Source organism: Heloderma suspectum, chromosome 6 (assembly GCF_057233095.1).
Source record: "Heloderma suspectum isolate Gila_16-S chromosome 6, 16-S_ref, whole genome shotgun sequence".
In the NCBI taxonomy this organism is placed as follows: Eukaryota; Metazoa; Chordata; class Lepidosauria; order Squamata; family Helodermatidae; genus Heloderma; species Heloderma suspectum.
This window is the reverse complement of record NC_139463.1, coordinates 90,147,120-90,171,250: the sequence shown is the minus strand read 5'-3', so window position 1 is coordinate 90,171,250 and position 24,131 is coordinate 90,147,120.

Genomic DNA, 24,131 nt, shown 5'->3' with positions numbered 1-24,131 from the left:
GCGGCAGCCGTAGCTGCCGCTGTTTGCATCCCTGCAGTCAGCTGTGATAGGCTAAGTAAATGTTTATGTAGCCTATCACGGCTGATTAAAACAAACAAACAAACAAACAAATGTGTGTACACAAATGGCGGTGCCCATGGGCGCCACCATTTGTGTTCCTTATTTTGGCACGTCTTAGTCTATGTAAATATTTATGTAGACTAAGACAGCGAAAATAAGGGGAACGCAAATAGCATAGTGTCTACGCTATTTGCGTTCCCCTTATTTTCGCTGTCTTAGTCTATGTAAATGTTTACGTAGACTAAGACGTGCCAAAACAAGGAACGCAAATGGCGGCGCCCATGGGCGCCGCCATTTGTGTACAAACTTTTTTTTTTTAATCAGCCGTGATAGGCTACGTAAACATTTACGTAGCCCATCACGATGTTGTTTTAAAAACTAGCCGTGATAGGCTATGTAAATCTTTACGTAGCCTATCACGTTTTTTTTTTTTTTACCTGGAAATGGCGGCGGCGGCAGCCAGTCGGAAGACCCGCCGCCTCAGCTGCCGCTGCCGAACCGCCGCCACAGCTGCCGCCACCAGGGAGATCCGCCTAAGGTAAGTCCTGTCCCAGGGGGGCGGGGGGCCGTTCCGCCACCGATTTCGGGGGGCCAAATGCGCTGGCATTCGGCTTCCCTGAGATCCGTGGTGGAACTTTCGTACATCCCTAGTGCTGACTGAAGACACAACCCTTTCCTTATTGGTTCCTTACCTGTGGAATAATACCTTCCCCAGGGAACCCCACCTGGTGCCCTCATTACTACAATTTAAATACCAGGCAAGAGTGTTTCTGTTTTCCCAAGGTTTTAAGAACAACTAATATTAACATTCTTAACTAAGAGCAGTTTATTTCATCCTGTATTTGAATAGACTGTTGCTGTTTGTTTTTTGTGTTAGTTTGCATATTTCATTATTTTCTGTTAATTGTACCTTTATCGTTCTTTACTACCCCATTGGGCTGTTCTGGGAGCATACGTTGAAGGTGTGGGATATACATTTTGTAAATAAAGAAATGAACATGCTAAATAAATATATGGTATCTGTTGTCTGACAACACTTAATTAATAACTTCTGTTTTACAACAATATTGCCTTTTCTTAATTCTTAAATCATTGGTTAACATAGGGGTGTGAGCATACACATAAATCATACACATATTGTCTAATAGTAGGAACGGACCATACTGTTCCTCCACTCTCACCCCATATGTAGGGAACCAACCTAATCTGCACTTATTGGAAATTTATTTATTTATTTATTTATTTATTTATTTGAATGTGCTGCTTTCAGGAACCAACCAGCCAAGGCAATAGATGGAAAAAATAATAATCACAGAAAAAAATCATAAACAAAGTCATAGACTTAATATGCTGATTGGGATGCAGTTATCCTTCAGACTGCGCATTTCTTTGATTTTTGTGATTCAGTTCTCAGCTCACAAATGTGTACAAAAATGTGTATATTAGGGATGATTGCATACAAATATGTATTTTAGGGGCGGGGAATTGAATACGTACACTTTAAATGCAAAGTTTTGGACATTTAAAAAATAATAATCACAGAAAATAGGATAGAGCAGACCTATTGAATATACAGTGGAGGTGAGGAATAGATTTCAGGGATTAGACCTGATAGACAGAGTGCCTGAGGAACTATGGACGGAGGTCCGTAATATTGTTCAGGAGGCAGCAACGAAATCCATCCCAAAGAAAAAGAAATGCAAGAAAGCCAAGTGGCTGTTTGATGAGGCTTTACAAGTAGCTGAGGAAAGAAGGGAAGCGAAAAGCAAGGGAGAAAGGGGAAGATATACCGAACTGAATGCAGAGTTCCAGAGAATAGCAAGGAGAGACAAGAAGGCCTTCTTAAATGAACAATGCAAGGAAATCGAGGAAAACAACAGAATGGGAAAGACTAGAGATCTCTTCAAGAAAATTGGAGATCTCAAGGGAACGTTTTGTGCAAAGACAGGCATGATAAAGGACAAAGAAGGCAGGGACCTAACAGAAGCAGATGAGATTAAGAAGAGGTGGAAAGAATACACAGAAGAACTATACAGGAAAGATCTTAATGTCCTTGATAGCCATGATAGTGCGGTCACTGAACTTGAGCCGGACATCCTCGAGAGTGAAGTCAAGTGGGCCTTAGGAAGCATTAGTAACAACAAAGCTAGGGGAGATGACAGTATTCCAGCTGAGCTATTTAAAATCCTAAAAGATGATGCTGTTAAAGTGCTGTATTCAATATGCCAACAAATTTGGAACACTCAGCAATGGCCGCAAGACTGGAAAAGGTCAGTTTACATTCCAATTCCAAAGAACGGCAACGCCAAAGAGTGTTCAAACTACCGCACAATTGCGCTCATTTCACATGCCAGCAAGGTGATGCTCAAAATCCTACAAGCTAGGCTTCAGCAGTATGCGAACCGAGAACTACCAGAAGTACAAGCTGGGTTTCGAAGAGGCAGAGGAACTACAGATCAAATCGCCAACATTCGCTGCATCATGGAGAAAGCAAGAGAATTCCAGAAAAATGTCTATTTCTGCTTCATTGATTACGCTAAAGCCTTTGATTGTGTGGATCACAACAAACTGTGGCAAATTCTTAAAGTGATGGGAGTACCAGACCACCTTACCTGTCTCCTGAGAAACCTGTATGAGGGTCAAGAAGCAGCAGTAAGTACTGGACATGGAACAACCGAGTGGTTCAAAATTGGGAAAGGAGTATGACAAGGCTGCATATTGTCACCCTGCTTATTTAACTTATATGCAGAGTACATCATGAGAAATGCCAGGTTGGATGAATCAGAGGTCGGAATTAAGATTGCTGGGAGAATTATCAACAACCTCCGATATGCAGATGATACCACCCTGTTGCACAAAATGCTAGTTTCGCCCCCTGGAGGCTAGTCCAATTTGCCCCAAAGAGGAGAGTCAACTTCAGGCTGGGTCCAACTCGATTTTATTGTTTGCAAACAGTTCGACAAAGGAGCTCACGCTCAAAGCAGAGTCGACCCTGGGCAACCTCCGCGCTACAGTTTTATCACTTAGCTTGCATTCCTCAGCCAGCGTGTTACTTTTGATTGGTTGCCAGCGGTTTGCTTAGCAACCTTATCTTAGGGTTACTGTCTGCTCATTCCAGGCATGCGCAGCTCTTACAGTACTATGTGCTGCTTAAGACACATACAATGGCTTTTAGGTTACATTTTTACTACAATTCCCCCCTCAAAAGGCTTTTCTCAAATTTATACTCTCTTTGGTCCAGCGGTGGACTACGCACTTAAAGGCGCAAACTATTATTGCTGTGGCATTGACGGTTTTCTCTAAACAGCAAGTGAGGCCTGGGACGCCTTTGTTCTAGCTACTAGAATGCTGACAACAAAAACACTTTTTTTTTGAACTTTTGGAACTCAGTATTGTTCCGTTCATCAGGAACCCTTGAGACGAGAGCACCCTCTTTCTGTAGAGCTACTTGAGTCCTTTCAGGGGTTCATTATTCCAACGGTGACCTTCAGGTGGGTCAGCTTCCGGTGTGACCCTCTCTGGTGCAGGTGATGCCTTTATTCAGTGTGATGAATCCACTTCTTTTCTTTGGCGACTTTCATAGCAATGGGAGTGGTAAGTAGGATCTGAAACAGACCCTTCTGCTTCTTGGTAGGTGGTTCATCTTTCTAGGACTGGATTAGCACCCAATCGCTGGGATTGAGATTATGCACTGGAGCATCTAAAGGCCAGGATTGGTGCGGTGTCGCAAACCTGTGAAAACAAAACAGACTGCAAAGCAGTAACATAACCTTGAATCTTAAAACTTTTACTTTTAAATTCACATTTAAGCTATCAGCCATAGGTAATATTCGAGGTGGGCACTTATGGAACGTTTAAAAGGTGTCAATTTAATACTTCCCTTGGGGGCGCACCATACTCGAGTCAAGGTGATTGGCAAGGCCTGTGGCCTTTCAACTTAATCTTTCAACAAATTCTAATGAGCATTGTCTTTAAGGTGCGGTTCATCTTCTCAACTTGACTTGTAGATTGAGGTTTCCAAGGGGGGTGTAGCTTCTAGTTAGTTTGTTATGCCTGGGCCACTACTTGCGTCACTTGTCCAACAAAATGGGGCCCCTGATTTGATTCACTCTCTTTAGGTAACAAGAGCTTAGGGATTACTTTTTAACAGGATCTTGGCTACTGTCTGAGCGGTGCAGTCAATTGCTTTTATCATTACTAGCAGGTACTGATAGCCATGAGTCTGGGGCAACTCTGAAAAGTAAATTTGAAATCTCTGAAAAGGATAGTAAGCGCATGGGCGACTTCTCATTTGAGCTGGGGGCTCAAACATCTTTGAATCATTTTTGAGGCACAAAGGGCAATCAGCCACTGTTCTCAGGTCTTGGTCTAACCTGAAGGAGGTGCTATTTGCCTCGGGCGCACCTAAAATTGGGGTGTTAAAGGGGGACGATCCCTGTATTAGCTAACCATAATTTTTGAACTTTTCAATGAGCGGCTTCAAGCCTGCACAGGTGGCTTTTTTCAGAGGATACTGCCTCACGCACACAGGGCTCTCCCTTTTTAAAGAAGATTTTAACTGGTGTCATGCATTTGCTTGGGCAGGGGTTCTGTCTGCCCACACACATGGATCAACATTCTCTAAAATCTCAGTCTCTTTGGCCTCTGACACAATCTTGATTGCTTGAAAGGCCATTTGATAATTTGAGCCCTGCATTGCTGGCAGCTGTACTACAATCTGATTATCACTGAAGAAGATTTTAGCTTGCAGTTTTGTTAACAAGTCCCGCTCCATGAGGGCAACCAGGTATGCAGATGAAACTACAAAGGCATGTTCCAGTATGTTATTTCCAGTCTTCGTGAGGAGGGGCTTACACAGGGATCATAGAAAATGTGGCTCCAGTATCTACTAGGGCTTTACAGTCCTCGCCACCAACCCTTACTTTTACCTTGGGATTCTCCCGAGCATTTGTTCGTAGGGTGGTGGCCCTTCAGCTAGACTCCCCCCCACTGGAGGACCCTGCCAGCATTTGGCAGCCTTCAGGGTGAGTCTCTTTTCTTTTTTCTTTCAGCTCTGGACAATCTTTCTTTTAATGTCTCTTCTCTCGGCAATACGCACATTTATTGAGCCTCGGTTGGCCCTTTCCTTTTCTGCCCCCCCCCCTCTGGTCGCTTCTCTGCTCTCAAGCTGCTGTTTATATCTCCGCCCATGGTGGCTGCCAGCATTGCCTTTTCCTTTTTCCAGGAATGGCACTTTTTTATGTGCTCTCATGTGCACCATAGCTCTAAAAACTTCATGATCTGGGGTCTGATAAGGCTAAAGCAGGCGGTGATATTAAGGCTTGCTTCAATTTAAGAAAAGCCTTTTTTTATTTTAATTGTCCACTTCTAGTGGGTAATATTTTTGTTAAAGCTTCATACGGGGGCTTCACCCCTTTTTATGGCTACTATAGCCTCCCTCTTGTAACAGGCACACTTATCTTTTGGCTTGCCTGTTCTGCAAATCATGTTTTAAATTCTCTGTGCCATGCACCAGTTTTAACTCTTTGTTTTCTCTGCAAGTTAGGCTGTTTGCCATTGCTTCGACAGAGACTCGCTTGCTTAGATCTTACTAATTTCAACGACACAAATTTGGAATAAGCTTTCTTTCTTTTTTTTTAAGCCTTTTTGTCTGCTACTTTCTTCTGCCTTCTTTTATACCTTTTTCATATCATTAAAATCTAACACCATGACTGGAAAACATTTGTTTTGTATAGCAGGGCATGGTGGAGCAGATCTAACCATTATACTGCTCCTCTGACTGCATGGTCAGGGCCCATCAAAATTAAGGGAAGGGCGTTCTCATATGTGGAAAGAGTTCCAAGCCACCATTTTTGCATCGGCAACTCCACACTGCATGAGTTTTGGCAGAGTGTCAGGTTTGCCTCTGAGCAAATGGAACGTCAGAACAGTTCAGATTTTGAGAAAGAGCTGGAACACATGGGGCAGGAACTTTCTTAGGCTTCAGAAACACAGCTGGGCTTAGAAGTATCACGGGAGAGTGGGGGACTCTCTCTCTCTCACCTCTTAAGTTAAGAGAATTTGCTGCCCCCCTTTTTAAAGGGAAACTAACTTTCGTAGTTTCTCTTTGAACTTTTTGAAGGCTGTTTCCTTTGTAGTCTATGAATCTCTAGAAATTTGTGTCTGTATGCTTCATTAGGGTAAATGAAATCAAAGCCTTGGAAATCATAGAATCATAGAATAGTAGGGTTGGAAGGGGCTTACAAGGCCATCGAGTCCAACCCCTTGCTTACTGCAGGAATCCAAATCAGAGCATCCCTGACAGATGGCTGTCTAGCCTCGTCTTGAATGCCTCCAGGGTGGGAGAGCCCACCACCTCCCCAGGTAATTGGTTCCATTGTCGTATTGCTCTAACAGTTAGGACGTTTCTCCTGATGTTCAGCCGGAATCCAGCTTCCTGTCACTTGAGCCCATTATTCCGTGTCCTGCACTCTGGGATTATTGAGAAGAGATCCTGGCCTTCCTCTCTGGGACAACCTTTTAAGTACTTGAAGAGTGCTATCAGATCTCCTCTCAGTCTTCTCTTTTCAAGGCTAAATATACCCAGTTCTTTCAGTCAAATGCAGCTTTTTATCTGAGTGTTGAAATCACAAATCAAACTGTACACTGAGCTGATCACAAACAAACACACAATCTACAACAACGGGAGTTTAAGGCTATGACAAGCCTCACAGTACTTTTTACGGCAAGTCTTTAACTGGCCAAAGTTCCAGTCCATGTGCAGAGTGCCTCTAACAAAGAAGGCTTTGGGCCATAAAGAAGGGATGCGTTTTAACAAAAGCTCTGTGTCTCTTCATCAGTTCGAATGGGGAAGGTGTAACCTTACACCTCTTCTAGATTCCTCCACAGATAAGAACAGAGCAGTGCTGCTCAGCTTTCCAGCTGTGATGCTTTTTTTTTTTTTGCAAATCTCACTCTTTTGTCAGGTCGTCACAGACACCTTCCAGCCTCTCTGCTTGCTAAGGCTAAACCAGCCACAGGGCGAAGGGGGGTTAGGCAAGTCCCCCTTGGCTCTGCTCTGAGCAGGCTGACAGAGATAAGCTCACACAGACCCTGATATTTTAAGAACTTGCTCTGTCTTTGTTTCTTGATTTTGCCACAGTCTTTAAGTCGTCAAACAAATCTCTTTCTTCAGAAGTTGCAACTTTTTCAACTGCTTTTGTTTCTTCTAACAAACTTGGATACGGTGGCAGACAAACTGCCTCTGGAGGGCCCCCTCCCTCCCCCCAACAACCTCTCCTCCCAACCTAACAGGCCGAATCAGACCGGGGGGAGCTCAGGGCACCTTGGGCAGGGTCTCCCAGTCTTCAAGCTCCTTCCGTGGGGCTTGAATCGGGGGGAACAGGGGCTTTGGGCTTCACCTCGGAGCATACCATCATGACTTTACAATATTGAACTTTATATTCAACCTTTTCTCACCTTCAGTGGATTTTGGTTGGCACTCATCCAAATGCTGATAACCTCACCTTCCCTGAGGCAAATTTATCTCTTACTACTTGATTCAGACACCACCCGGGGTCTCTTGCCCCTGTGGTCCTTTGCCAGTAACACATTTACACATTTACACTTCTGTAACTAAGGGGGATTCTTTCCGCACCAATTCAACCACCCATCAATATAGGCGAATTGATCCCATTGCCCATTATTCACCACATTTTTATATACAGCATTTACAAGATTTACACCAAAGGATCCTATGTCTGGCCAACTAATTCCAAATGCTGGCCAGTCCAATTGACAGTGTAACCAGCTTGCCTTTCGACATCTTAGTACACGGAGTCTGACAAACCTCAGACGCTTGACTTTGCTAAAGTTCTTTAGCATGCATCCCAAGGGAGTGGCAGAGCTTTCTAAACGGGAGCTACCCGCCTCCATTGTGCCTACCTCTGTTTGAAACCATACACGGAGCCTGACAAACCTCCGACACTGACACGGAGTCTGACAAACCTCAGACGTTTACACAGAGTCTGACAAACCTCAGACGCTCCGAAGGCAACTCAAACAGAAAGACAGAAGGGAAATCAAGTACTTACTCTGCCCAACACCCTAGTGCCGTCTCTTCAGACCCATTCAGCCTGGTTGACTCAATCAATGGAGTCCATGCCTTTAACCTCCTGGGTGTCCCGACCCCCGTTCTCTGGTGCCGTGGCAGACCTCAAAGGCGGTCCGGCGCGCCCCACAGGCACCTTCGCCGGTTCTGTCGTTTGACCCCAGGGTGGTCCAAGGGACTCCTGCCAGCTCGCCAGTTTGTTGCACAAAATGCTAGTTTCGCCCCCTGGAGGCTAGTCCAATTTGCCCCAAAGAGGAGAGTCAACTTCAGGCTGGGTCCAACTCGATTTTATTGTTTGCAAACAGTTCGACAAAGGAGCTCACGCTCAAAGCAGAGTCGACCCTGGGCAACCTCCGCGCTACAGTTTTATCACTTAGCTTGCATTCCTCAGCCAGCGTGTTACTTTTGATTGGTTGCCAGCGGTTTGCTTAGCAACCTTATCTTAGGGTTACTGTCTGCTCATTCCAGGCATGCGCAGCTCTTACAGTACTATGTGCTGCTTAAGACACATACAATGGCTTTTAGGTTACATTTTTACTACAACCCTAATGGCAGAAAGTGAAGAGGATCTAAAGAGCCTCTTGTTGAGGGTGAAAGAGGAGAGTGCAAAAGCTGGTTTGAAACTCAACATTATAAAAACTAAGATCATGGCATCTGGCCCTATCACTTCCTGCCATATAGAAGGGGAAGAAATGGAAGCAGTGACAGATTTTACTTTCTTGGGCTCCAAGATCACCGCAGACGGTGACTGTAGCCATGAAATTAAAAGACGCTTGCTCCTTGGGAGGAAAGCTATGGCAAACCTAGACAGCATAGTAAGAAGCAGAGACATCACCTTGCCAACAAAGGTCCATCTAATCAAAGCTATGGTTTTCCCAGTAGTAATGTATGGCTGTGAGAGCTGGACTATAAGGAAGGCTGAGCGCCGAAGAATTGATGCTTTCGAACTGTGGTGCTGGAGAAGACTCTTACGAGTCCCCTGGACTGCAAGGAGGTCAAATCAGTCCATCCTAAAGGAAATCAACCCTGAGTGCTCATTGGAAGGACAGATACTGAAGCTGAAGCTCCAATATTTTGGCCACCTAATGCAAAGAGAAAACTCTCTGGAAAAGACCCTGATGCTGGGAAAGACTGAAGGCAAAAGGAGAAGGGGACGGCAGAGGATGAGATGGCTAGATAGCATCACCGATGCAATGAATATGAACCTGAGCACACTCCGGGAGAGTGCGCAGGACAGGAAGGCCTGGCGTGCTATGGTCCATGGGGTCATGAAGAGTCAGACACGACTGAATGACTGAACACCAACAAAATTGTTGAAAAGATGTGAAACTGACATAGACCAGAAATAAAGTGATCCATCTTTCCCTATCCATGTGTAATGCTAAGATTTTAAAAGGTTATGCCAAAAACCACTCAAACATTTTGTGCAGTTCTCTGTTCCCTGCATGCAAAAGAGGTTATCATTTTTTTTTTCTGCATCTTTCATGGTGCTGTGAGTGGGTGCATTTCTTTGATTTCTTTTCCCCCCTTTTTTTAGGGGAACAGGGTTTAACCACTTACTTTAATAAAATTAGGAGATGTTGGTGGGGTTTTACTTTAACTTAAAATAAACCATATGCATGCCACTCTCTGGCACTCAGAGGTCCCCCTTGCTCCCTGAAATGGTCATAGGGGGATGTTAAATCATGATATCCTTCCATAGACATTACAGGAAAGGAGACAGCTGGAGAAATCTGCCTCCAGAGCACCTGAGATTAGTGCACTTTTTTATTGGAGTTCAAAAGATCCATGGGCAGACTGGGAGGACTTCTGTGGAGTACTTGAGAATTAGGCCTTTTTAAAATTAAAAGGAAGACCTTTTGACCTAAAAAAACCCCAAAACCTTACTCTCCGGTGCTCTGCAGGCAACTTTGCCTGGCTTCCTGCACTTCCTAGAATATCCATCAGAGGATGTCATTTTGTAATATCCTCCCATGGGCATGCAGGAAGTACAGGAAGCTGAGCTGGGGGTGTCAGGAGAAGCTGCAGAGTGTCAGAAAGTTCACCCAAAAATCTCTTAACATTCAAAGCAAAAATATCCATGCCCCTCCACCATCTCATTACTTTAATAATTAAAATAAGTACACAAGCCCACTTCCCAGCCCCCAAATTGCTCAGAAATTTTTCCCCATTTCCTCTTTTTGCTGTGATTTATTTTCAACCCTGCACCTTGTGATTGCTGAAAATTAGGGCTGTGCACCACCTCGTTACAAAGTCCATGTAACGAGGCAAAGCTAGCTGTTTTGGATCAAAAGCCTCATGATACGAGGAGGTTCAGAGTAGGACCGAGGTGCCCCGGGGCAAAGTGTGTGCCTCCTGTGCCTCGTCTATTCGGAGCTCTACTGAATGCCTGAGCAGTCTAGACAGGTGGTCTCCAAATGTATCAACTTCTCAATGGTCATGTGGAGGGGCATGAGAAAGAGGAGGAGGAGGGAGGGAGTGAAGGGGAAGGCAAGTGGATGCAGGGAGGCAGGAAGGTGAGTACAGGAGGAGGAGGAAATGTGCTTTGGTGAATAGGAACTCTCATCCAGAACTAGGGATGTACAAAAGTCACTTGCCTTTCACGGATTATGTTGATGGTGGGGGGGGGGAGGCGTTCCGTCCCGCCCCCCGGAATCCTCGCTAGGGGGGGAGGCGCTCCATTCCACCCCCCCGGAATCCTCCGTGGCTGGCTGTGATTCACGGCAGCTCCGCGGAGCAGCCAGCCAGGCCCAGCCAGGCCAGAGCCATCCGCAGTCGGATTTCTGGCCACGGAGGGCTCTGGGTAAAAAAAACAAAACAAAACAAAAAAAAAACTGCGTACGCCAATGGCGGTGGCTACGGCCGCCGCCATTTGCGTTCCTTATTTTTGCCATCTTAATCTACGTAAATATTTACGTAGGCTATGACGGCAAAAATAAAGGGGAACACAAATAGCATAGTGGGTGCTATTTGCGTCCCTTTTTGATTCCCCGTTTTAGCCTACGTAAATAAGAGCCAGGGCCTGCAGGAGAAGCCACCACCACCACCAATGGGGAAGAGGCGTGCTTGCCGCCGCTGGGCCTGCTGCTGCCGCCGCTGGGCCTGCTGCTGCCGCCGCTGGGCCTGCTGCTGCCGCCGCTGCCACCACCACCAGGCCTTCCTTGTGGACTTCTGCCTGGCAGACCACCAGTCCCTGCAGGGCCAGGCCCCCAGGTACCGAGCCAGCTGTGCTGCTCCACCTGCCCCTCCCTGGAGGGGCTACATAAGCTGGCTGGCTGAGGTGGCCTGGGACAGCCAGGGCCTGCAGGAGAAGCCACCACCACCACCACCGGGGAAGAGGCGTGCTTGCCGCCGCTGGGCCTGCTGCCGCCCTCGCCGCTACCACCGCCACCAGGCCTTCCCTGTGGACTCCTGCCTGGCATTTTTAAGGGGATTTTAATTGTTTTGTTTGTTTGTTTTATTTTGTTGGGGGGGATTTTGTTGTGTTTTTAGGGGTGGGTAGCCTGCCTGATAGGCGGGAGCGAGGGGGCATGTGTCCACCTGATGGAGGCAGTGGGGGGAGTGTTGGGGGCCAGAACATACCAAGGCTGGGCGGCAGGCGCTGGCGGAGCGCGAGGGGCAGGCCATGCCAGGTAAGGGGAACAAGGGAGAGATGTGTAGTATCTGTCCCCTGCTCCAGGCCTGTCCAGAGCCAAAGGATGGCTGGGGGAGGCATGACCCCATCTTCTGGCCTTCGTTTGCTGCTCTGCAATGCCAGGTCTGTTACCCAGAAAACCTCCCTCATCCATGACATGATCCTGGATGAGGGTGCAGACCTGGCATGTATTACGGAGACCTGGCTGGCCGAGGCTGCTGCTCCAACCCTTGCAGCCATGTGTCCAGCTGGATTTTCGTATGCACAGCAGCCGAGGGCTGGGGATCGGGGAGGGGGAGTGGCTGTTATCTACCGAGAGTCCTTGGTCTTCACCAGACCCCCTCTCCGGGAGACCAAGTTTGTTGAGTGCATGTACTGGAGGTTGGGCCCAAAGGGCAGTCTGGGGATTCTGCTCGTGTACCGTCCACCCCGCTGCACGACTGACTCCCTGGCCGAGGTGCTTGAGATGGTCTCTGATGTGCGTGTACAGTCCCCTAACTTACTGGTGTTGGGGGACTTCAACGTACATTCGGAGGCCATCCTCACAGGAGCACCTCGGGACTTCATGGAGACCATGGCCTCCTGGGAGCTGCACCATATTCTAACTGGGCCCACCCATGTAGCCGGTCATGCACTAGACCTTGTGTTTGTTTCTGGAGAAGCGGGGAGTGATCTGGAAGTCGGGGGTATATCCACCACCCCCTTGTCATGGTCAGATCACTATCTGGTGATGTTGGACTTCTCGGTTCCACAACCCCTCCGCAGGGGTGGAGGACCCATTAAAATGGTCAGCCCCAGGCGTCTTATGGATCCAAATGGATTCCTGAACGCGCTTGGGGATTCTCTGGGGCATGCCAACGGCCACTCGGTCGAGACCCTGGTGGGTGGCTGGAATGCCGCAATCACTGGGGCATTAGATCGGGTGGCTCCGAAACGCCCTGTCCCCCTGAACAGGGCTCGGACTGCACCATGGTTCAATCCGCGGTTACGAGCTCTGAAACAGGAGGTGAGACGGCTAGAGCGCCGGTGGCGGAAGTCTCGATCCAAAGACGATCAGACACAGGCTAGAGCTATATCTTCAGCCTATCACGTGGCGGTGAAGGCAGCAAAAAAGGAATATTATGCTGCCTCCATCGCATCTGCAGAGTGCTGCCCCAGGAGGCTGTTCCAAGTGGTCCAGAGCCTGGTCGGTCCTGTGGCTCCGGAACCACTGCAGCATTCTAAGGCCTCCTGTGAGGCTTTGGCAAGGCACTTTGCAGATAAAATTGATCAGATTAGGTGTGTTACTTTGCACACTGTGGATACAGTTAGTGAGCAAGAGGCGGCCTGTGGCAAACCGGTTTTGTGGGATCGGTTCCAGCTTCTTCCTCCTGATGAAGTGGACAAGGTGCTTTCATCTGTAAGGCCGACCCCCTGCTTACTTGATCCTTGCCCATCTTGGCTCATTATGAGCTGCAGAGAGAGACTGGGTGAGGGGATCAGGGCGGTGGTGAACGCCTCCCTTGAGGAGGGAGTGATGCCATCAGCCCTCAAGGAGGCAGTGATAAGACCACTCTTAAAGAAGCCCTCCTTGGATCCTCAAGTTCTGAACAACTTTCGCCCAGTCTCAAATCTGCCATTTTTGGGCAAGGTGATTGAGCGGGTGGTGGCGGTGCAGTTGAAGGCACACTTGGAAGAAACTGATTATCTAGACCCATTTCAGTTGGGCTTCAGGCCTGGGCATGGGACAGAAACGGCCTTGGTCGCCTTGGTGGATGATATGAGGAGGGCTCTGGATAGGGGTGAATGCTCCTTCCTTGTTCTCCTCGACCTCTCAGCGGCTTTTGATACCGTTGACCACGGTATCCTCCTGGACCACCTGGAGGGGTTGGGCATTGGAAACACTGTATTGCGGTGGTTCCGGTCCTTCCTCTCCGGCAGGTACCAGAGGGTAGCACTGGGAGAGGAGGTTTCGGACCCGTGGCCACTTACTTGTGGGGTGCCACAGGGTTCCATCCTCTCCCCGATGCTATTTAACATCTATGTGAAGCCACTGGGGGCTATCATCAGGAGGTTTGGGGTGCAGTGTCATCAATATGCGGATGACACGCAGCTCTACCTCTCATTCAAATCTTCACCAAGGTTGGCCGTAGAATCCCTGTCCAAATGTCTGGAGACGGTGAGTGGCTGGATGGGGAGGAATAAGCTGAAGCTGAACCCTGACAAGACCGAGGTACTTTTGGTGGGAGACAAGAGGAGGCTGGGGGATGTTGACCTGGTGTTGAATGGGGTACGGCTACCCTTGAAAGACCAGGTCCGCAGCCTGGGGGTCATTTTGGACTCCCAGCTGTCCATGGAGGCTCAGGTGTCAGCTGTGAGCCGGACAGTGCTGTATCAACTCCATCTGATACGGCGGCTGCGCCCCTTCCTTCCCAACCATCTGCTCCCATCGGTAGTACATGCCCTGGTCTCCTCTTGTTTAGACTACTGTAATGCGCTCTACGTGGGGTTACCCTTGAAGACAGTTCGGAAACTGCAGCTGGTACAGAACGCGGCGGCTCGCCTGATTAAAGGCAGCCGCCGGCGAGATCACATCACTCCAGTGCTGAAGGAGTTGCACTGGTTACCAGTTGTTTTCCGGGCCAAATTCAAGGTGTTGGTTTTGACCTTTAAAACCCTATATGGTTCCGGCCCAGCCTATCTTAAGGAGCGCCTCCAGCAACACCAGACAAGCCGCTTAACAAGATCAGCCTCGGATAGGGGTGGACGAAAGTCACTTACCTTTTCTCGCAGCTTGTTCGCGGTGGGGGGCAGCGCTTCGCTGCTCCCCCCGTGAAGTTCAGGCCGGGGGGGGGGAGGCTTCCCGCCTCGCCCGGCCGAAATTCAGTCCGGGGGGAAGGCTTCCCGCCTCGCCCGGCCGAAATTCAGGCCGGGGAGGAGGCTTCCCGCCTCGCCCGGCCGCGAACACGAAAGTAAAAAAAAAAGTCCCCTGATAGGCTACGTGACGATTCACGTAGACTATCATGGCTAGATCTGGAAAGTCAGCCGTGATAGGCTACGTGAATCGTCACGTAGCCTATCACGGGTGACTTTAAAAAAAAAAAGCGCGTACGCGAATGGCGGCCCCCATAGGGAGCCGCCATTCGCGTTCCTTGTTTAGTTGCTGTAGTCTACGTAAATGTTTACGTAGACTACTGCTAAAATAAGGGCAACGCAAATAGCGTTGCCCTTATTTTCGCCGTAGTCTACGTAAACATTTACGTAGACTACAGCCACCAAATAAGGAATGGGAATGGCGGCTCCCTATGGGGGCCGCCATTATCCGTACACGCTTTTTTTTTTTAAAGTCACCTGGGATAGGCTACGTGACGATTCACGTAGCCTATCACGGCTGACTTTGCAAATCTAGCCGTGATAGGCTACGTGAATCGTCACGTAGCCTATCAGGGGACGGTTTTGTTTTTTTTTTCTTTCATTGCAATGGCGGGGGCGGCAGCCGGTCGAAAGACCGGCTGCCACTCCCGCCCCGCTCGAACACCGGACGAACCGCCAGCCGGACCCGCTGCCTGGAGGGACATTCAGGGAAGGTAAGTCCCGTCCCGGGGGAAGGGCGGGGGGCGGGGGGGGGTGCGGAGGATTTCTCACCGAAACTTGTTCGGGGCGCCGAACACGTTGGCGCTCGGCCCCCCGAAGTTTCGGGGAGAAATTCTCCGCCATCCCAAGCCTCGGATGGCCTTCTCTCTGTCCCATCAGCCAGGACAGCTAGACTGGTGGGGACGAGGGAGAGGGCCTTCTCTGTGGTGGCCCCCACTCTGTGGAACTCCCTCCCTAGGGCACTCCGTCATGCCCCCTCTTTAATGAGCTTCTGTCGTGCATTAAAAACGTGGTTGTTCAGGCAGGCATTTGGGGTGGGTTAGGGTATTTAAAAAAAAAATATGGTAAAATTTTATTGTTTTAAATTGTTTTATGGTGGGTTGTACATCGCCCAGTGTGGCTGGGTGACCAGTCAGATGGGCAATTAATAAATTTAATAAATAAATAAATAAATAAATAAATAAATAAATTTATGTAGGCTAAAATGTTGAATCAAAAAGGGATGCAAATAGTGCCCACAACGCTATTTGCATTCCCCTTTATTTTCGCCATCATAGTCTACGTAAATATTTACGTAGATTAAGATGGCAAAAATAAGGAATGCAAATGGCGTTCTTTTTTTTAACCCACCCAACCATGATAGGCTATGTAAAGATTTACGTAGCCTATCACGTCGTGTTTTTTTTTTTTAAACCTAGCCATGATAGGCTACGTAAATCTTTATGTAGCCTATCACGTCTTTTTTTTTTTTTACAAGCCTGGAAATGGTGGCAGCGGCAGCCGGTCGGAAGACAAGCTGCCTCCGCCGCCGCCTCCCAGAAGATCCCCCACAGGTAAGTCTCATACCGGGGGGGATCTGCGGGGGGGCAGGGGGTGGCAGGCTGTTCCGCCACAGAGTTCGGGGGGCCGAATGCACTGGCATTCGGCCTCACTGAGATCCGTGGCAGAATTCTCTGACATCCCTAGCCAGAACCGATGCTAGCAGTGTCCTATCAGAGAGAGTGTTGGAGAACGGGGTATACTTCAGTGAAAGGCTGCGTTCAGTCATTGCGCTAGCTGTGTCTTTGGAAGAGAGGACTGGTGTGGGTAGATGATAATTTGTGTGCATGTGAATTCCTAAGAGTTGTTTCTTTAGTTTCTTCCATTTTGATTGCCATTAGGCTTCCCTCAGAATTTAAATTAAAAGGAGACAGCTTGGTTGTACTGGGAGCATCCCCTTCTCTCGCTCCTCGGTCATCCATCTCCATTGAGACAGTGTCTTTTGCAGCACCTCTTCCAGCCACTTTCTCCTATATCTTTGTACCTCCAACTCTTTTTTTTTTTTGTATTTCATTAGATTCTATCTCTCCTTTCCATATTTTTCAAACTAACATAGCTTTTCCTTGAAAATTGCTGCCATGCTCCTCCTCCCCCACCATTCCTGTGTTGTTTGTTTATCTCAATTTTGGACTCCGGAAAAGGCTGCATCTGCTGTATAACGTCAAGCCTTACTTCTGCTTTCTCCATTCTATTTTCTTGTTGTTTTTGTCAGTCAACTGTGTCTCTGTTAGATTTTTACAAACCCACTCTTATTTAGAATTTTAAAAACAAACATTGACTTCTGGACATGTTCCTCCCCCCCACCTTTTAAGTCATATTCAAGCATTCAGATTTTTCTTTCTTTCTAAATCCTTAAAGAAAGACATATTATAGCAGCCTATGTGTGTAGCATTTGTCCCCCCAGCCCCATGCTGAAGTGAACTGTCTGTGTCTTCTCTGTGATGATCATCCCAAAATGAAAATCAAAGAAGTTTTTATTATTATTATTATTATTATTATTATTATTTGATTTGGCTGTTATCCAATCGCCTGCGCTATCTCCCTGTATTTCTTGAACTTATCCTGCCTTCTATAAAATAACATGAAATATAAAACAATAAAAGACACCCATCATTTGCTTAGGTATTTCTGCTTTTCTTTAGCTCTTGTGTGTGTCTGTGTCCATCTACGTGTGCTTGCTAGGTTGTAGTTCCACCAACACTATACATTCAAGTTTCAAGGCAGTGTTGAAAAAGCATGAGACACATAGTATCTATATTAATTACCTTCTTATTCCAATAACAGTCCACTGTGTGGCAAAGCAATTCAGTGCAATATGAGGCATCTTTGGGGTGTTGGCAGAGGCAGACGTGGAGAGAAGTTACAGCTCTTTGCTTTGGGAGTTTTCCTGGAACAACTCAAAATTCACCTGCGTCTAGCACACAAGCTGGTGGGCCAAACTGCCTGGGCTTTGGGGGATGCAATGCCCTGGAGGGGGGCTGGGAGAAGCCCAGGTTTCATACACATCCATGGAAACAGGGAGAAGTTGCAGCTATTGGCTTTAGGAATTTTCGTGGAAAAAAATCACATTTCACCAGCGCCTAGCACACAAGCCAGTGGGCAAAACTGCCTGGGCTTTTGGGGGTGCAATGCCCAGGAAGGGGGCTGGGAAAAGCCCGGGTGTCATGTGCATGTGTGGAAACAGGGAGAAGTTACGGCTCTTTGCTTTGAGAGTTTCTGTGGAAAACATCAGATTTCAACTCCACTTAACACAAAAAGTGCTGGGCTACACTGTCTGAAATTTTGCAGGTCACCTCTTCTCCAGGGGTACAGAGAGGTCCCCAAATTTCATACCTGTATCATAAAAACTAAAAATGTTATGACCATTTGTGTTTTCCCATACAAGTCAATGAGAAAACGCCCAAACCACGCCATCTAGATTTCCCTAATCTTGCTTTGGATTCGGATCCAAGTCAGATCAGAAGGGGTCCAAATCGGTCTGAGGCAGATTAGGGTTGCCTTGGATGATCCAAAGCAGCATCTGAAGCGGATTTTGGGGTCCGTGCACAGCCCTACTGAAAATCCAAACTAGCCAAATTTTCAGAATGGTCTTAGATTTATTTTTATTTTTTTAAGTCATGCAGAATCTCAGCTTGATGCGTTGGAGGCTCAGACCTGCTATATCTGTGTGCATCAGAATAACATCAGCCTGCTTTAGGGACCTGAGGCAGGAAGAATAGCACCACACCTAAAGGTACCAGCAAGAGCAAGTTCATGTCATGGCATAGTTTGACACCAGTTTTCAGACACAATTGTTCATATTATTTGGTATAACATAGGGTCTACTCTAGGGACGGTGGAGAATTTCTCCTCAAAACTTTGGGGGGCTGAGTGCCAACGTGTTCGGCCCCCCAAACAAGTTTCGGGGAGAAATTCTCCACACACACACCCCCCCGCACCCCCCCCCCGGGATGGGACTTACCTTTGCCGAATGTCGGCGGTTCGGCGGGTCTTCGTCCGGGGCAGGAGCGGCAGCCGGTCTTTCGACTGGCTGCCGCCGCCGCCATTGCAATAAAAGAAAAAAAAACGCCCCCGTGATAGGCTACGTGACGATTAACGTAGCCTATCACGGCTAGATTTGCAAAGTCAGCCGTGATAGGCTACGTAAATCGTCACGTAGCCTATCACGGGTGACTTTAAAAAAAAAAAGCGCGTACGGATAATGGCAGCCCCCATAGGGAGCCGCCATTCCCGTTCCTTATTTGGTCGCTGTAGTCTACGTAAATCTTTAAATAAGGGCTATTTGCGTTGCCCTTATTTTTGCCGTAGTCTACGTAAAGATTTACGTAGACTACAGCGACCAAATAAGGAACGCGAATGGTGGCTCCCTATGGGGGCCGCCATTTGCGTACGCGCTTTTTTTTTTTTAAGTCATTGGTCACATTCCACTTGGAGGCTAGGACGGGCAAAACAGGAAAGGGAGTAGGGTGGTGTGCATGCAAAGGCACCTTATGGTGACAGGTGACACCTGAGGCCCCCCGAACGGGTTGTGTGGCTCGGCGGTGGGATAAGGGTTGCCTGGTCGTCCAACCTTACTCACTCACCCAGGTGTTGTGCGGCACCGGGTTGGGGGTGACACCGGAAATCTACCTCCCCCAGAACTGGCAGTCCGGAGGGATGGCGAGATCACCGCCACCCCTCAGGCTGGGTGTGTTTTCGCCCAAGAAGTGCCAGCTAGCCACTGACACAGTTAGATGCCCGTCCTAGTTACCCCTTTGCAAGTATTTCAGTAAATGTGGCCCAATTTTCAACCCAAGCTTGTTGTCTGCATCTTCTTTGACCCATCTCCACTCACAAATGTATGTTGAGTGTTTAAGGGCGCAATCCTATGCAAGTTTTGACAGACAAAAGTCCTGCAGCTCCTATGCTGGCTGGGGAATGCTGAGAGTTGTAGGACTTTTGTCTGTCTAAACATGCATAGAATTGCGCCCTAAAGTAAATAAGCAAACAATACATGTGAGTAAAAAAAAACACCAATATTTCTTGATCTGCATCAGGATTAGGAAGCCAGAAGAAAGAGGTTAGACACACCTGTTGGGTGAGCTAGGGCCACAACTTTGTTTATCTCATTACAACCAGGTCTGCAGCAATTAAAATGAGACATCAGTTGGTTTGCATTTTTCTCTGTATCAGTGTTTTATGGGTGAGACAAACCCTGACCTACGTGCAAGCAATATATCCTCACTTATGGCCAGTTAGACACTTTCTGGTTCAGGGAGACAGCCTTTGGGGTTCTCCACATTTAGTGAATACTGCACAGCCTTAGTGGAGCTTTGACTTCTGGAGTCGTTGTGGATTTAATGATTGGCAAAATACATGCACTCCCCTCCCCCATTTTTGCAGGTTCCCTCCCATAAGTTCCATTGATTCCACCAGCAGATGGGACTGTTCTATCACAGGATTTAGGTTTATTACCTAGGGATGTCAGAGAATTCCGCCACGGATCTCGGTGAGGCCGAATGCCAGTGCATTCGGCCCCCCAAAATCTGTGGTGGAACAGCCTGCCACCCCCCCCGCGGATCCCCCTGGGACGAGACTTACCTGGGGCAGATGTTCCAGGCGGCGGCGCCTCCGGCGGTGGCTGCGGCGGCAGCGACTGCGGCAGCTGGTCTTCCGACCGGCTGCCACTGCCACCATTTGCAGTCTTGTCGGGGGGCTTTGGGTTTTTTTACAGAGACGTGATAGGCTACGTAAAGACTTACATAGCCTATCACATCCCGGGTAAAAAAAACAAAATGCGTATGCAAATGGTGGCGGCTACGGCCGCCGCCATTTGCGTTCCTTATTTTTGGCCGTCTTAGTCTACGTAAATATTTACATAGACTATGACGGCGAAAATAAAGGGGAATGCAAATAGCATAGTGAGCGCTGTTTGCGTCCCTTTTTGATTCACCGTTTTAGCCTACGTAAATATTTACATAGGTTAAAACGGCGAATCAAAAAGGGACGCAAATAGCACCTGCTACGCTATTTGCATTCCCCTTTATTTTCGCCATCATAGTCTATGTAAATATTTACGTAGACTAAGACGGCCATAAATAAGGAACGCAAATGGTGGCAGCCATAGCCGCCATTTGTGTAAGCATTTTATAATTTATTTTTTAACCCAGAGCCCTCCGCGGCCAGAAATCCGGCTGCAGATGGCCCTGGCCTGGGCCTGGCCAGCTGCTCTGTGGAGCTGCTCTGGAGCACAGCCGGCTGGGCAGGATTCCGGGGGGGGGGAGGACCGGATCGCCTCCCCCCCATCGAGGATTCTGGATCCGGATCGCCTACCCCCCCCATGAACATAATCCGTGGAAAGGTAAGTGACTTTCGTACATCCCTATATAGGGATGGGAGAGAAATCCTCCATGGACCCCAATGACTCAAAAGAATCCCCCCCCCCCGGAGTCCGTGGAGGATCAGAAGACTTACCTCTGCCGACAGGAGGAATTCTCATTGGCCGGATCCTCCCCACCTGCCGGCTCTGGAACACCAACAGTATTTTATTTATTTATTTATTTATTTATTTATTTCATTTCTATACTGCCCAATAGCTGAAGCTCTCTGGGCGGTTCACAAAAATTAAAACCAAACAACACACAATAAAACCATTTAAAATATATAGAACATTAAAACCACAATATAACAATACAACCACAATAAAACCTAGCAGCAAAGTAGGAGTTTAAAATACAGATTTAAAACAGCAAAGATAAAAATTTAAAAAGCTAAATGCTAAAATGCCTGGGAAAATAAAAAGGTCTTCACCTGACGGCGAAAGGAATACAATGTAGGCTCCAGGCGAACCTCACTAGGAAGCTCATTCCAGAGCCGGGGTGCCACAGCAGAAAAAGCCCTCCTCTTAGTAGCCACCCACCTCACTTCCTTTGGCAGGGGCTCACGGAGAAGGGCCGCTGATGATGACCTTAACCTTGACCTTAATATGGCCACCATTGCCATATCGCTCGCTGGGCGGATTGAGTGTGGACACAGATGGCGTCCACTATGACATTTGCAGCCTAAAAGGTCTTAGTTTAAGGTAAATGCAGCCATAAATGGCTGCATTTAGTTTAAACTAAGACCTTTATGGCTGCAAATGGCGTAGTGGACGCCATTTGCGTCCGTGCTTTTTCACGTGATAGGCTACACAAATATTTGCCTAGCCAATCACGTAAAAAACAGGGATGCAAATGGCATCCACTGCGTCATATGCATCCCTGCTTTTTGTCGTGATAGGCTACGGGTGTGCTGACCCCAGCGATTTCCCCAAATGAGGGAAACCTGAAAGTCCAGTATGCCATTTGCGTCCCTATTCACACGATAGTCTACGCAAATATTTGCATAGCCTATCATGGCCAAAAACAGGGACGCAAACGGCGTAGCGAATGTCATTTTTGGCCATAAAGCTGGTCGATTAACCTAAATGCAGCCATAAATGGCTGCATTTAGGCTAATTGACCAGCTTTATGGCTGCAAATGGCACCCACTACACCATTTGCATCTGGGGGACTGACTTAGACAGAGATACAGCACAGCAATGGCTGCCAGCCGTATCGAATTTCTCCAGCCCTGAGGAGCTGGTGGCTGGCTCCGCAGGTTTGATGCAGAGCCGGCTTGGATGGATCACCTCCCCCCCCATCAAGGATTCCGTGGGGAGGATCGGATTGCCCCCCCCAGCATACCCCTCACAGATGGCAGGTAAGGGGATTCGTACATCCCTAGAATTTAGACACTGATCCAGGACTTACACAGCCTCTTCTGATCTAGATGTCACAGGAAGACAGAGCTTCATGTCATCAGCATACAGATGGCATTTAGCTCCAAATCCCCTACTGACTGTTCCTAGCAGCTTCATATGGATGTTAAACAACATTGGGGACAAGATGGTTCCCCGTGGGACCCCGTAGCTCAATTGCCAAGGGGCCAAGGAATAGTCACCGAATGTTATGCTCTGAAATCAGCCCTGTAGGTAAGATCAGAACCACTGTAACACAGTGCCTCTGATACCCATCCCACAAGTCGATCCAGGAGGATACCATGGTCGATGGTATCAAAAGTCAATGAGAGATCGAGCAGAATTAACAGGGTTGCCCTCCCCCTGTCCCTTACTTGATAAAGGTCATCCATCAGGGCAACCAAGGCTGATTCATTCCATAGCCAGATCAAAACCCAGACTGGAATGGGTCTAAATAAACAGTATGCTCCAAAGATGCCTGCAGTTGCTCTGCCACAACTCTCTCAAGTACCGTCCATAGAAAAGGGGTATTTGTGGTAGTTGCTTAATACTGTTGGGTCCAGAGTGGGCTTCTTCAGGAGTGGCCACACTTCTGCGGCTGCCTCCTTAAGGACAGCAGGGACCACCCCTCCCTGCAGTGGAACATTTGTGGCCATAAAGCTCTTAGATTAAGCTAAAAGCAGCCATAAATGGCTGCATTTAGCTTAATCTAAGAGCTTTATGGCTGCAAATGGCATACGCTATGCCATTTGCTATAGGGGTGTATGAAACCCTGCTTACCTGGCTCCGCCGGGTTCTGGAGGTGGGGGGAGGTGATCCATTCCTCCCCCCGGAATCCTCAACAGGGGGGAGTGATCCATTCCTCCCCCCCAGAATCCTGCCTGGCTGGCTCCGCTCCACTCCGCGGCCAGGGCACAGAGCTGCTGGCTGGGCCAACCTGCAGCGGGGCCTCCAGCCACTGCTGGGCTGCTGTGGAGGCAAATGGCGTCCTGTGTAGGGGACGCCATTTGCGTCCCTACACTGGCCCGTGATAGGCTACATAAATATTTACGTAGCCTATCACGGTTAAAGCAGGGATGCAAATGGCGTCCCCTATGACAGATACAGCATCAGAACATCTGAGATATGCCAACAGAATTACTGAGTAGGGTGTTGGTGGCACATAGGAGGAACAGACTTATGCTATATCCTATACCTGTTCAATGCATGTAATCAACAATACAACTTTACGCCAGCTCCAGACCTGGCATATGTAATTTCCCTCCCATAAAATTAAAAGGGAAAGAAACATGTTTCATTTCAACATAGTTTGGAAATGTACATTGGAAGATTTGGGTTGAATTCCAACTTTGACTTACATGGAATGTATTACAAGACTTAACAAATCCAGCCATTCCAAATGTGCTGTACTATGTGCTTTGCAGTGCTGAGTGAATGGACATTGTTGTAGATGTGGTAATTTATATATTGTTACATCTTCACATCTTGATACCTTCTCAACTTGTATAAGTATTAATAAAAAGGAGTAGTCATTATCACTCATTATCTGAGAACTAAATGAATGTTCACAAAGGGAACAGTATCATAGCATTAGGCTCCTTCCTCAACTTGCTCAATAAAATGTGGGTATGGAGCCTCTCCATGCCCAGCTGTATGTATGGTGAGCTCTCTACAGCTGATTGGGAACAGGGATGGCCATC